The sequence below is a fragment of the Felis catus genome, chromosome D4 (genome assembly GCF_018350175.1).
Source record: "Felis catus isolate Fca126 chromosome D4, F.catus_Fca126_mat1.0, whole genome shotgun sequence".
In the NCBI taxonomy this organism is placed as follows: domain Eukaryota; kingdom Metazoa; phylum Chordata; class Mammalia; order Carnivora; family Felidae; genus Felis; species Felis catus.
This window is the reverse complement of record NC_058380.1, coordinates 50,833,795-50,848,704: the sequence shown is the minus strand read 5'-3', so window position 1 is coordinate 50,848,704 and position 14,910 is coordinate 50,833,795. Positions and strand designations below refer to the sequence as shown.

The 14,910-nt window shown below is 38.8% G+C and overlaps 1 long non-coding RNA gene across 1 annotated transcript in view; it reads left to right on the top strand.

The window, feature by feature from the left end:
- Positions 1–409: 409 nt before the first annotated feature.
- The window catches only part of LOC102902414, a 31,342-nt gene continuing 16,841 nt past the window's right edge, over positions 410–14,910 (top strand). The window contains exons 1-2 of the long non-coding RNA XR_006588931.1: positions 410–521; positions 2,286–2,407. This is a non-coding gene — a long non-coding RNA (uncharacterized LOC102902414). The remainder of the gene's footprint in view (positions 522–2,285; positions 2,408–14,910) is intronic.

Here is a 14,910-nt window from a genome sequence, read left to right as displayed (position 1 = left end):
TAGGGATGTTCTAGGATGTTGTCTGGATGTGTAGGTTGAGGCAGAGAGGGGAGCAAAATATTGCCCAACTTCTTACCTATCAGACCTGCTCTTACCTATACTAATGTCTTCACTGTATGAGATAGACTTTTACTGTTCTCATGCAGCTGTAGTTTTCAAATTTCTTCTACCAGAAGGACCTTTTTATCAAAATTTCATGCCGAAGCCCTCTAATACCAAACAGATAAAAGTGAAGATAAAAGGCACTGGTTGGAACAGCTGGGAGACTTGCAAGAGGTTTGGTGACAGGGGCCATTGGCCTGTTTCAACCCCAAACACATGAAAAACACCAGGATACTACCAAACAAAGACTGAAGACCATGTCACAGAGCATGGAGTGAGGACAGCAAGGACTTCACAGTCCGACCGACTGATTCCAATTACAAGTCCACCACATGCTCCCTGCATGCACTGAGGAGGTAATCAACCTTCCTGAGCCTCTGTTGCTTCATCTCTAGAAGAGTCCTCGTAATACCTGCCAGGTGAGTCTTTTGAGGATTAACTCAGGTACCCAAAGTGACTCACAGATCGCAGTGCCCAACACACAGCAGGTACTCAGGCAGTGTCCTTCTAGAAGTACCTTGCCAAATCTCCACATTTTTCTGATAAAATAGATGTGTTCGGGTTCCCTTAGAGGGTATAAATTCCATTTGTTCTCTTAAATCCAGCTCGTGCCTTTAACACTCGAGGGCTTGTACTACTCCCGCAAACATTTAGCATTTTCTATTCAGTTAGCACAGCACTGAGACTTTAAAAGCAGCTTGAAAACAAACTTGATTCCAAATATGATTTATAATGTCCCAAGCAACAGCTCATTTACCCAAGAAAGCTCCATCAATTATTGACAGATGTACCCTCGGAGGAGAAGTAGCATTAAGACAAGGAGACACAGGGAAAATCGTGCTTCAACCCCTTAAGCCAATTATCCAAGGTGATTCTGAGCATTAAATCCTTAGATATGCTTAATTTACTGTCCTTGCCTGTAAGCACAGAAAGAAGTGTGAGAAGGGGAAAAAAAAAATGCTATGCAATTTAGAACTGCTTTTAAAAACAAAGAAAAAGAATAGCATAGAGAGGAAAAATATATAGGAAGCACTATGTGGGTGTTGAACGCATGTGGGCTTACAGATTGAACATCCCCAGCCCTCGCACACCTTGCCCTCTTATTGCAGAACCAGTTACTCCCCACCTGCCTTTGTTCAGTAAAGAAATAATTGCACTTACCTGCCTCTGACCTAATAATTACAGCAGGGCCTGATTTTATTCTCAGCATGTTTATTGTGGTCGAATTTCCATGGTGTTCAGTGCAAAGGCCTTACTAAGGATGCTAGCATTATTTGCTTTAACATCAAGCTAGCGACAAGGCTATGTAAGGTTCTGTAAAAAGCCAAGAGGCCAGTGTGAACCCAGCCTGTGGAGGCTTGTAATCAGCATTTGACATGCCAATATTAGAAAACCTTGGCAAGACCATGAGGTTCACATGCAAGGGAAGAAAGCGAGTTCATGAGGCCAAGAAACGTAAGGATGCTAATACATTTCTCCATAGTTTGCTCAAAAGGAGAAAAACAGGAGAGAGGTGTTTTTTTTTCTGAAATCTAAATTATAAGGCAAGAGGTGGCCAATTATGCCCACTTAGCTTTAATTTGCCTGTACTGAGGAGTGTGTGTGTGTGTGTGTGTGTGTGTGTGTGTGTGTGTGTAAGTGAACATGCACACATAAGTACAGTGTATATAGGCTGTGGACAAGCATGGGTAGATGGAAGTAAAGAAATTTGAGGGCATGGAGAAGAGGTCTAACCTATATAAAAAGTCTTGCATGATGAATTGAACATTTCTATATTAAGAAAATAAATCCTGCCGTAGGAGACCTGAAAAATTACTACCCTGACTTTTAATGCAATCTGTGGTTTAAAGTACAGTTATAGAACATTCTAAAATTACCTGCTTACACCTCATGACTTGGCAGAATGATTACAGGCTAGATTATTTCATCTTTTTATACTTTTTTATTAAGAATTAAGAGATCCACTATATTGGGTTATTAAAAGCCTGACCTCTTTTAGCAATTTTTTATCCCATTATTAAATAGTTCATATAAAATATAGTAAGCCTTGACTTTTGAAGCCTTAGCTTCTCAATTTCAGATTCACAATCAACCTGTGGGTGCTTGATATCATTCAAATGATTTCAAAGCTACTGCCTCATCTGATCAACACCTGGATTCCTAACCATGTCTTCTGATTCCAGTCTAGTATGCATCCCACCGAAACACAACCTCCTATCATTGCCTTGTCATCAAGTCTTTGAGGGATTGTGGATCAGGGATGGAAGGAGCGAAGGAGTGACAGACTCGTTGGTAATACAGAATGGTATGTCACTGGCTTGCTGTTAGAGGTATATGCTTTTATTCTTTTGGGACTCCCATTTCTCTAAACATGAAACTGAAACAAGAGTATGGGATCTTTATTATTATTATTATTTTAGAGAGAGTGGGGGGGGGGGTAGAATCTTGAGCAGACTCCTTGATCAGTGAGGAGCCTGATACAGGGCTCGATCCCATGACCCTGGGATCATGACCTGGGCTGCAATCTAGAGTCGAATGTTCAACCAACTGAGCCACCCAGGTGCCCCAAGAGTACAGGATTTTTAATCAACTCACAAAAATGTTACTAAGGATATTAAGTATGCTGCACCTTTTTGAGATGACTAGTTATTTTAACAATGCTACAATTGCTTCACATCTTGTGTTAGAGGAGAGAAGCAGTCTAGGCTGGGGGGAGTCCTCTTTGGGGTCACTATCATCCTTGGGACACATTCTTAACATCCTCAAAATTTCATTCTTTAAGGGCTGAACATTTTTTACCCTTAAGAAGCATATTTGAAATAGCCAAAAGTTATTCAGAGCCAAGAGTGATAAATAAAAAGATCAAACTGGATAATATCAATAGTATCATCATATAAGATGTGACTATAAGGTAAAGTAACATCATCTTGAGTAACATGTAAGCTGTTTTTGAACACAACTGCAAAAGAGAATTCCAAAGGGTTAAAATAGAAAGCAAATATCAAGAACATATTTCTTCCATTCACTAGATGAGAAAACTGATTTGGAAAATGAGCCCTCAGCCTGGACTATATGTGTACCCACATATACGTGTACATGCACCTGTGTGTGCCTGTACATACGTGTGCATGCATTCATACATGCACATGCCACAAATGGGGATTGCCTTCATTCACATATCATTCTGTAAGAACTGTTACTTACTTAGTCTGTTCATGTGAGCACCTGAATCTCAAGTACAGCTGTCATGACCCCAGAGCAGACTTGTATCTTCATATTCCGGGAACAATATTACTGTTCCTGACTTAAAAAAAAAAATAAGGAAATTATGTGTCATCTCTTACTTTTTAATTAGAACTATATACTTATCCAAACAGTGAAGCATGAAAATATAAATAAACTATGCATTAAATGCAAGGTTTTGGATCTTAACTTGCAAACAATACCTACTAGATACAAATAATATTTTTTGAAGTTTTTAGGAAATGGAATGAAGTAGGTAAAGCACCTTCTAGTTTGTGTATGAGAGTACTTCTTGCAAAGGTTTTCTTCTCTTGGAAACAACAGAAGCCAAAAATCATAATGATCACCATGCATGTAGGGAGTATGATTTAGCACAGAATTATATTATGAATTTTAAAAAATTGTGTGAACTATGGGGCGCCTGGGTGGCGCAGTCGGTTAAGCGTCCGACTTCAGCCAGGTCACGATCTCGCGGTCTGTGAGTTCGAGCCCCGCGTCGGGCTCTGGGCTGATGGCTCAGAGCCTGGAGCCTGTTTCCGATTCTGTGTCTCCCTCTCTCTCTGCCCCTCGCCCGTTCATGCTCTGTCTCTCTCTATCCCAAAAATAAATAAACGTTGAAAAAAAAAAAAAATTTTAAAAATTGTGTGAACTATGAGTTCACAGCAAATTTGTTTCTCTGGAGACTGGGACAGCAATTCTGGAACCACTTTCTCTTTTACTAGGGGTTAAACAAAGTAAGTAAATATATTGTAGATAACAAGGACCAAGTTTCTCATGCTCAGGAAAGAAGTCACAAATAAGGAAAGAAGGAAGAACAATGACACCCTAGCAGCAATGAACACACCTACTGCTCAGATCTTAGTTTCTAAAAGCCATTCTCCAAAAGAAAAAAAAAAGAACCAAAGGGTTTCTTGGAATAAGTGGTTAATTCCAAGCCTGAGGCTAGGAAAATACAAGATGAGTCTAGAGCATCTTAAAATTCTAAAAAGTAAAGAAATGCTCAAAAAAAGGATGGGAGAGGAGCACCTAGCTGGCTCAGTCAGTAGAGCATGTGATTCTTGATCTCAGGGTCATGAGTTCAAGCCCCACATTGGGTGTAGAGATCACATACATTCATACATACATACATACATAAACTTAAAAAAAATAAGGATGGGAGGATGTGGAAAGGCCACAGGAGCCAACCTGAAAGAGCTTACGATGACCAAAAGTAGAACAACGTGAGCAACAAAAACAAACAAAAAAAAAAATGATAGCATCGTATTATATCTCATAGAATAAAGCACGTTAATATACATGCATCTATACTGATATAACTAATTGAATAAATAAGTAAATGGAAAAAAGATAGCTCTCTCTTCAAATGAATTCTAATTAATAAATGTGAGGGCGTGGGAAATGAGGGAATAGAAAATCACTCTTAAAACACTACAACTTGTTGCAGGCAAGATCCACAGATGAATGCTAAAATGGTGGATGAAAGTTGGAGAAGAAACAAGTCATTTTCATAGTATAAAGTATCTCTGCCCAAGATATCGATTGATTACAAAGGGGAAAATAATAACACTTGAGACACCTGGCAGCTGCCACCTGAACCAAGTAACCAAAGTTCACACCACCAGTGATAAGACATCTGGCTCTGAGAAGGGCTCATCACTGTGTTATTCTTCTTGGTAATAAATACCCTCAATCTAGTCAAGGGAAAAACACCAGATAAAACCAAATTGAGGGTTAAGTCTTCACAATAACAGCTGACCAGAACTTTTCAGAAGTATCAAGTTCATGAAAGACAGGGAAAGAGAAAAACAGTTGTAGAGTGGAGGAAACTAAGCAGACATGACAACCAAATGCAGTGAGACCTGAGACAGAATCCTAGAACAGAAAAAGGACATTAGTGGAGAACCTGCTAATATCAAAATAAAATTTGTACTTGGGTTAATATTATTGTGCGAAGGTTACATTCTCCATTTTGACCATCGTACTGTGATAATAAGACTAACTGTAGAGGAAGCTGGGTGAAAAGTACATAAGAAATATCAGTATTATTTTTACAACTTTTCTGAAGCGTAAAATTAAAAATTAAAAATAACTTTAAACTGATAAAATAATCTAATCAGAAGAATATTATGATTTATTAAACTATACTTCTATGTCCTATGAAATAGTGAATTCATTATCATTAGAGCTCTGAGCCTTAGGGAAAATAATCCAAAAATGTATCATCTTCCTGCTTCTGATACAACAGCCATGAGGGAGAAAGACCAGAGAAAGATGGTTTTGACCTGATAAATAGGAGCACCCTTTTTTAGGGCCCCTGGTCCCTGGTTATATTCTGGAGCTAATGTGTTTGGCAGTTAGGTGACATCTGAGAACCTACTGTGTTATTCCTACTCTCCGTAGGTGGGAAAAATTGAGTCCTGATTCATGTTTATAAGAAATGATGGGGGGCGCCTGGGTGGCGCAGTCGGTTAAGCGTCCGACTTCAGCCAGGTCACGATCTCGCGGTCCGTGAGTTCGAGCCCCGCGTCAGGCTCTGGGCTGATGGCTCAGAGCCTGGAGCCTGTTTCTGATTCTGTGTCTCCCTCTCTCTCTGCCCCTTCCCCGTTCATGCTCTGTCTCTCTCTGTCCCAAAAATAAATAAACGTTGAAAAAAAAATTTTTTTAAAAAAAAAAAAAGAAATGATGGGCTGTTGACAATAAAAATAGCACTTTTTAAGAGCTTACTACATGCTAGAACATTCCAAACTCTTTACATATCTGATTCATCTCTCACAATAGCCCTATCAAGTAAATATTATTATCCCCTTTCTACAGATAGGCAATGGGTATAGAGAGGGGAAATTAGATAAAGAAAAGGTATGTTTCTGGGAAAACCATGGAGAAAACCATGGCCCATCTCTTCTTTTCTGGTCATCTATTTACCAATCCTGCACTGGCTGGTGTTTTACCTGCCTAACTGAGATATACCCTATTTTAACTAATTGCCCAGACTGAAGTCTTTTCACACTAAAAACAGACCAAGTAGATCTATATGAAAGAGCCATACATGGGGAGACATTTCCTCTGGCTGGACCCTGAGTCCCAGAGCCCACACCACCTTCCTCCTTCACCAAAAGTATGAGCATACTTTCTCTAGCCCCAGAACTCTAGTCAGCTTATGGCAGAAAACATGTTAAGAAATAATACCTCCTCTAGGCATGAAAAAGTCCTCTCTCTCTTGCTGGACTAGTCACTCAGACTGAGATTTCAACCTTGGAAATGAGTAATTACTTGTTGTCCAGCTGTATATTCATTTCCTGAGAAAATGGAAGTTGGCACATATTTTCCCTGTTTCTCTGTGCTTGTTCCGGTTATGATAGTAACTATGCTTCACATTATTTGTATAGTGCTCTTGGTTTATAAACTTCACTCACCAACTGTACCTGGTCTTCAAAATCAACCTTAGAGATTAGTTCATATATCATCAACAAATATTTATTAAGTGCTTGCTATGTGTCAGGCCCTAGGAATGAAACAGTCACCAGGAACAATGTCATCTTTGCCCACTCTCCTGGAGTTGACATTACAGTGAGGAATTCAAGCAAAAAAACCAAAACAAACAAAAAAAAAACCTAAACATATACTTAAAAGAAGTATAAACTATGGAGTTGTCTAAAAAAAAAAAAAGAATACTATAAAAAAATACCCAGGCATAACATGGAGAGACCTACGTCAGAGAGATTAGTCAAGGCATCTCTGAGAAGGTGATGTTTGATGAGAAGCAGGCAGCCCTGCAAAGTTTGGCGGGGGAGGGGGGTGCCTCTCATTCAGAGGAATCAGCATGTGCAAGGGAGGGCTGGGAAGGGTGAGAAAACAGTTTGGCACATTCTGTAAACTACCAGAAGGTAAATTCCTCTGGAAAACTGGGAACAAGAGGGATAGAGGCCTGAAATGAAGTCCCAGAGGAAAGCAAAGAGTATGTGGCATCTAGGGCTGGTGCTTAGAGGCTTTTTCTAATGGTTTTCTTCCAAACACAATGGAAAGAGCTCGCAATACTATGGTTATTTTACAGGTGAGTAAAGCTAAGCTCAGAGAAACTACGTGTCTTGTCTGAATTCTTAGCATGCATATGGCTCCATCCCAGGACTTTCCATTCCTTTCTTCTCTCCAGATGGGTGTCCACTGCATGCTACATGCACATTACTACTGGCTAGATAAGGTATAGTTTTAATCTCATTTAGATTAAGTCTGGAAGTGGGAAATGGCCTTGTGAACAAATGCAATAAAATATTACAGTCTCTATGTCCAGAAGTCTCCACAAAATATAGAGAAGACTTGAAAAGGGAAGAAATCAGTTCTATGTGGGTTAGGCAGAGAGAAACAGAGAGTTGGCATTGAGCTCAGCCTAGAAGATGAATATTTATAAGGAAAATGGGGGGTGGGGGATCATCAAAGCAGGTTGAGCAAAGATACAGAGAATTAAACAGCCTGGTAGATGCTGGAAATAGCAAGCTACTTCTGGCATGGAGTGAGGGGGGGGCACTCAATAGTAGGACTGAAAAAATAGAAATGGCCAAAGACTAGATCCCTGGCGTGGCAAAGAAAGACGTTCTAACTTCATTCTCTAAGCAATGGAAGCCAGTGCATTTTCAAGTAAGGGAGCAACCTGATGGAATTTGTTTCAGATAGATCATATCAACAGAACTGTAGAGATGAATGGGGGTTGGAGGCAACAATGGAAAAAGGGATTTTAGAAGGCTTGCAAGGTCTAGGGCAAGAGGAAATGGAGGTAAGACCACAAGTGCGCGCAGAAGAGAAGATCAAACAGAAAGGAAAGAGGAAGAAGGTGCAAAACTTAGACATGAGTGTTTGGAGTGAGGGGACTTAGGGTGAACCTGGGTTTTTACGACTTTTGAGTCTAAATTCAGTACTTTTGAGATGGTGAGCTTCCATTCCTTCTATTAAAAAAAAAAAGTATTTTATTTGTTGCAAACAGTTTAACATGTCTTCTCTTCCAGCTAAGACAAACTCACCTAAGATTATTCGTATTTTAAGTTATTTTTAAAAGAAAATATGCTTTTTTTTCCTGACAAACTATTGTTTGGAAGACAATGAAACTTTTTACCTAAAGTGATCAGCATAATGTCCTCTACTGAGACAAAGAACGTGTTTCCAAATTGCCTTTGGCAGGACAGATATCTATCTAAGCAGAAAATGAAGGTAGGTTGTAACGGAGTGTTTTTCTGCAGTTTATGTTTCTAGCAAAGGAAAAATATTAGTACTCTATTTAAGAAGATAGCTCTCTCTGAGATCCTCAGATTCTCCTTATGTTCAGACCTGTCTTGACATGCCCTGCTACCATCAGAAACACAGCATATGGAAGTTCAATTTCTATTCTCAGATGCTCAAGAAATAACTTCACATTCAAGTCTGAGATTTGACTTGAAAGACAGGATATTAGCACATCATTGATAGTGCCTGAAAACCAAAACATTTTAAAATTATATTTAAAGACTTCTCAAAATGATTTGGCTCTAGGGGACAACTGTCAGTGACATTTCTACATTACTTGTTCCAAGAGCCTATATAGGATAGCTTCCATATACATCTAGCCCTCATCTCATTTTCCTTCCCCATGCTCCCTCTCTCTTGCCCATTTCATTATTCTGATTGTTTTAGAGACATAGAGAAAACCTTTAACCATACTTGGGGGAGAAGTGATCTGAGATTCTTATTCACTTAATGTTTTACATAGAATGTGCTATGTGTGGAGAACTATCAAAGAAAAGGTGTTGACCATGGACTGTCTTGGTAAAATCACCACCATTAATGGTATTTGGTAGAACTGTGCCACATACTTTACAGATTAAAGAGATAAGTCACTATTGCCATGGCAAAGAGGCTAAAGAGGCTAGGTAACTCAATAAATATCACACACCAGTAAGTGATGGAATTGGGATTCACACACAGCTCTGTGACTCCAAAGCTGAGGAAATGGGTAGCCATTTCCGATTCTAGTGAACCTCCCAACACTCCCAACACTCCCAACACTCCCAACACAATTTGGGGGGAAATTTTACAAATGCCATTTAAGTCTTTTTTTTTTCACAAGCACAAATGTGGAAAAATAATTTTGATTTATATGCATGTATCCTTAATTGGCTGTCTTGCTTATTTATTTCAGGATGCAAAGGCACATTCACTCATTAAACCTCCAGGTGTTTCCACAAATTGGCAAAGGAAATAGAAATAATGGACATCACATGCTTCTTGCAATAGCCAGCAATTAATGGAAAGGGCTCTCACAGCCATAGTTAACTCAGCGATAAACTCATATCCTTCCCATCTAACTCCAGGAGCAAATTTCTGAGTAAACAAATGAGTTAATTTGCTCTCTGAGCTAATGTGGACCAAGGAGAGGCAATTCTCTATTGAGCAAGTAGTGCTGGAGTTTGTTAATGACAACCTTAAAGTAGCCTAACATTACAGTCTCATACGATAAATCTCAGTCTACTAAATCTAAATTTCAGACTACTAAAAATCAATTGCTTGGAGGGAAGAGACTGTCAGCAGAAAGTATGAAGGTGGGAAGGAGATAGTGTATTTTCAAAACATACTGATATAATTCAGTCATCTTCCAGAGAAATAGGTTACTTGGATCAGATGAGTAACTTCCCCAGCCATGTTCCCTACCTTTGTAGACTCATTTTGTGTATATCACAGAAGGTATAGGTTATTACAGGATGTTATAGGGATCTTATATTTATTATCAAAGTTACAGGATGCTAAAAGATGTCATAATATGTTATAGGATGCTATAGGAGTCATTGGATGGGCCAGGAGTTAGGAGAATTTAAATGGTGAGGAATAGAAGCCCAGGGAAGTAGACAGAATCTGACCAGTGGAAATACCTGAACTACATCTTAGGATATCTCAAGAATGAACATTATTTGTTTCCTGTTGAGGCTCTAACAAATCATCACAAACTTAGTGGCTTAAAACAATACTACTGTATTATCTCACAGTCTCTAAAGGTCAAAAGTCTATTTGGGTTGGGCTGGGTCCTCTCCTTAGGGTCTCAAAATACCAAAATCAAAGTTTTGATTGGGGCTGCATTCCTTGCTCAAGGTGCTGGGGAAGAATCTGCTCCCAAGCTCATTTAGATTGTTGACCAAATTCAGTTCCTTGCAGTGGTAGGACTGAGGCTGCCACTTTGCTGGATAAGTCTGGGACATGTGGGGAGATGGTTATTGCTCCTAACAGCTGCCCATACTCTTTCTCATGCTCTGTTTGGTACCTCCAGATTGGATAACCTCCCTGTGTTAATAATTTTTTTTGTTTGTTTTTTAAAATGTTTATTTATTTTTGAGAGAGAGAATGGGGGAGGGGCAAAGAGAGAGGGAGATGCAGAATCCGAAGCAGGCTCCAGGCTCTGAGCTGTTGGCACAGAGCCCGACATGGGGCTCAAACTCAGGAACCATGAGATCATGACCTGAGCCGAATTTGGACACCCAACCGACAGAGCCACCCAGGCACCCCTAACCTCCCTATGTCAAAGTCTTTACTGCAATTATATCTCCAAAGTCCCTTTTGCCATGTAACATAACCACAGCATGCCATCAGGAGGCAAAGTTCATGGGAATCAAAATTCTGCCTACCATCAGCATGATTTTTTCCTAGGAGACCTGGCTCACAAATACTCTATAACAGAATGGGGGATGGGCTAAATGGCGATGAGTATTTAGGAGGGCACTTGTTGCAAAGAGCACTGGGTATTGTACGTAAGTGATGAATCACAAAATTCTACACCTGAAACCAGTATTACACTATATGTTAATTAACTAGAATTTAAATAAAATTTTGAGGAAAAAAAAAAGAATGTGGATGCCAAAACCACCAGGCTGTCTTTGAAATTTTATGAGTGTGAGGAGAACCCTATGCAGAAGTGCCTCTTTCTTCAGAAAGCAACCAAATCCACTTGGTTCACACCAAACTGTTTTGAGCTATGAAAGACAGAGTACTTAAAAGTAGCGTACAAGTTAGCAGAAAATACATCGGTCTTATTTTTAAGGCAATGCTAGCAGAAAACCTAGATTGGTAGGTTTAGTAATAACAAAAGCTATGATTTGTGCCAGATATTACATAGCCTCTAATACAATGTGAATATTCCCTTTCTATCGGTTCTTTGATAGAATGGGACACAACCATTCCTTCTGGACAATGGAGAAATAGATTTCAATGCCATCAGTACTATAATGAAACATGTAGTACCAACACAATAATCCCAACCAATCTTCCCTGTGCCCCTGAAAGTTTTCCACATAGGACTATGTAAACTAAACTTATATAAGTGCAAAACGTGGAATGAGATTGTGCATGGCATGGTTCATTGCTGCCACAGAATTGCAGTGCAGTGCAATCACAAACTGTTGTCACAAATCTCAAATCTGCTTTGACATCACAGTTGGCAAATTAGAGTCCATCAGCAGACACAGCTCACTGGTCTCTGCTCATTCATTTTCTTATGCAATAAAATCATTTCCCAGCAAGAATACAATTGCATGAGAGTCACTTCACAGTGAGAACTATCCAGAACAGTAGTTAAACTCCAGGGGGTTATATAAATACAAATAAAGTCAGAATTTTAAAAATTCTTTGAGTTAATATTTAAAGAACCAGGGTACTTAACATCCCTGGACAATCAAAATGGTAACTTGGTTAAGTATAGAAGTTCTTTATTACTTAGGGGATTTAACATTGATCTGAAAGGCAGTGATTTGCATTTAAAATTTTTTTTAAGTTTATTTATTTATTTATTTATTATGAGAGAGAGAGTGAGCACAAGTCAGATAGGGTCAGAAAGAGAGGGAGAGAGAATTCTAAGTAGGCTCTGTGTTATCAGCACAGAGTCTGATGTGGGGCTCGAACTCACAAACCGTGAGATCATGACCTGAGCCAAGATGGAGAGTCAGACACTTAACCAACTGAGTCACCCAGGTGCCCCAGAAAGGCAATGATTTCTATTTTAGGTTGAGATCAATCCTAATGACAATGATTCAACTCATCAACAAATGGAAATAAATCCAGAGCAAACTGAATTAAAGCCAGTTGCAACTAACAGAGTTGAAGTGGTGTGGCCCATGTTTTGTTTTGAAGTTACCACTTAATTTTGGTACAGATACCACCTCCAGTACAATCTCCCACCCTTCTTTTAACTATTAGAGACTAGAAAATGGTAGCCATAATAACCCATTCTGTATCTTTTCATGCTTTCTATTCTTTCCATGTAATTGACAACTGCTCTCTGGAGGCTAATACTCCCTGAACTTTAGAATGAACTTTGAATGCTTGCATTTTTATTAATATCCTTCAGAACATTTCCCTGTGCTACACTCTTCCTTTAAAAAGAAATAATTAGATGATTTAGGATATAAAATATTTATGCAGCTTTCATTCTGACTAAAATTAGGAAAAATTAGGGTTTTTGTAATTTTTAGCATGTTACACGACAGATATAAATACAAGAAAGCATATTTACTTATAAACATAGATTTAAATAGTAGATAAAGCATATTATTTTGTATCAGAAAACAAAAGAAGAGTTTTAATCACTCCAACCTTAAGTCACTTTACTATCTTAGTAAAAAACAAATTCCGTAAGAATACAATCAACTTTCACATAAAATCTGGAAGATTCCATAAAAATGGAAAATATCTAATGAAAAACTGTGTGACCTTTAACACAGTTTAACCCAACAATAAAATCTTATTTTCATTCTCTGTTCTACATATTACTTCATGTATTATCAGCCTCAGAAAATTTTCAATGACAATAATTTCATTGAAAGTGTCCTAATATAACCTATATTCAAATTCACTGAATGTCATGTATCACTTGTATAGCCTCTTTCTTGACATTATTTTCAAAATATTGTTTGCATCCAATCCTTCTTTTCTGCACACACTCAAATTCATACTATGGCTGTTACAGAAATTGCTAATTTACATATAGATTAAAAATTACCTTGAAACCCATTTACACCCTGATGAGTTAAAGACAAAGTAACTCAAAGATGATAGCTGGCTTCCATTAAATTCACGTATTATGAAACATTACACTAGTACAAATACAGGTTTCAGCTCCACGGCTTGGATCCTAAACTGTCGGAGACGATGAGGGCAGCTCAGCAGACACAGCCAAATTCAGATATTTTCTTTATTATTATTGCACTTCGTGAGACACTACCCCTTAAATTGACTCACTTCTTTGCTTATTCTTTATGTGTCATCCAATGCTCATTAATAGTAGTCATTTTAAGTCAAGTCAGTTAGCAGGCATTGGCAATCTAACCAATTTTAATTAGACTCGAGGAGAGAACGTTCTTTGAAAATGCCTGAGAAGTTTAAAGTCTGACTGCCTAGTGTGATAGCTCTGGTCTCCTGGCCTGCCTGCCTGTCCATCTGCTGGACTTCAGCATTACATGACTGCGGCCTAATAGGACAGGTTTTCTAGCACTTCCAGTAAGTACAAGTCCACTCACAGTGGACATCTCATTCAATGTGCCTGCTTTGCCCAAGTCTCCCTTAAGCTGCCTCACTCGTGGTCCCTATTTAATGGGGAAGAGCTTGATGGCCAAAGAACACTGTGACACTAGTACTGGACAAAAAATGGACAGCTTTCTCTAGGCCTGTAAATCTACTGGCCTGTTACCAGTTAGATTCTACTTCTCTGGAGAATTTAAACTCCTATTCATACAGATTGTGGTCAAGAAAAGCTGAAAGGTCATGGAGGGATGAGATCAGAGTAGGTGTCAAGGAAAGCCATGTTAGTAAGAAGCAGAGGCTATGAATCAGCAGGTTAAACTATCCAGGAGAGAAGAGAATGAAGGAGACTTGCAGGGAATGACAGAGTGGAAAGAACATACTGTACTGCAGAGACAGGACAAAGGAGAAATAAAAACAGCGCGAGATCCAAAGAGGCAAAATCAGAGACAGAGAACTCCTGAGTTCCCACTGGCTTTCTATCTCCTGGTCCAGTTCCCATGAAGCTTGGCCATATTTCTTACCTCAATTTAGTGATGTAGCCTTCTATCATTTCCATGTACCTCTTTTTAACTTGAACTGATTTGAATAACTGTTCTTTTTGAGACAACAAACTGATTAAAACACCACATTTAAAGGATGTTTTTTCAAGATACGGTGGCAGATCAACTAGCTTATATCTGGATTTAAGAGAAGCAAAGAAAACAAAAATGTGTTTGGTAGAAAAGGGAACAATTTCTGAGCATCCTGATATGAAAGGATTCTCTGACCTAACACCCAACATACTGCACTATTTAAAAACAAACACCCATGTCTGCTTTCTCTTCATGAGAAAGTACTACATACCTAAACGTTTTTACCTCCGAACGTTTTTAAAGAACTCAGAATAAGTGACATGTTTGTCTTTTAAAAGTTGGAAAGTCTTGAAGATGGTTGGTTTCGAAGCTTGTTCTGTGCTCAGCATTTATACTTTGGTGTTTATTCAAGAAATTTTAAGCCTCCTTCCTCTCTGTCCATCTGACTCCTTTAGCCTAACTGTGTCTT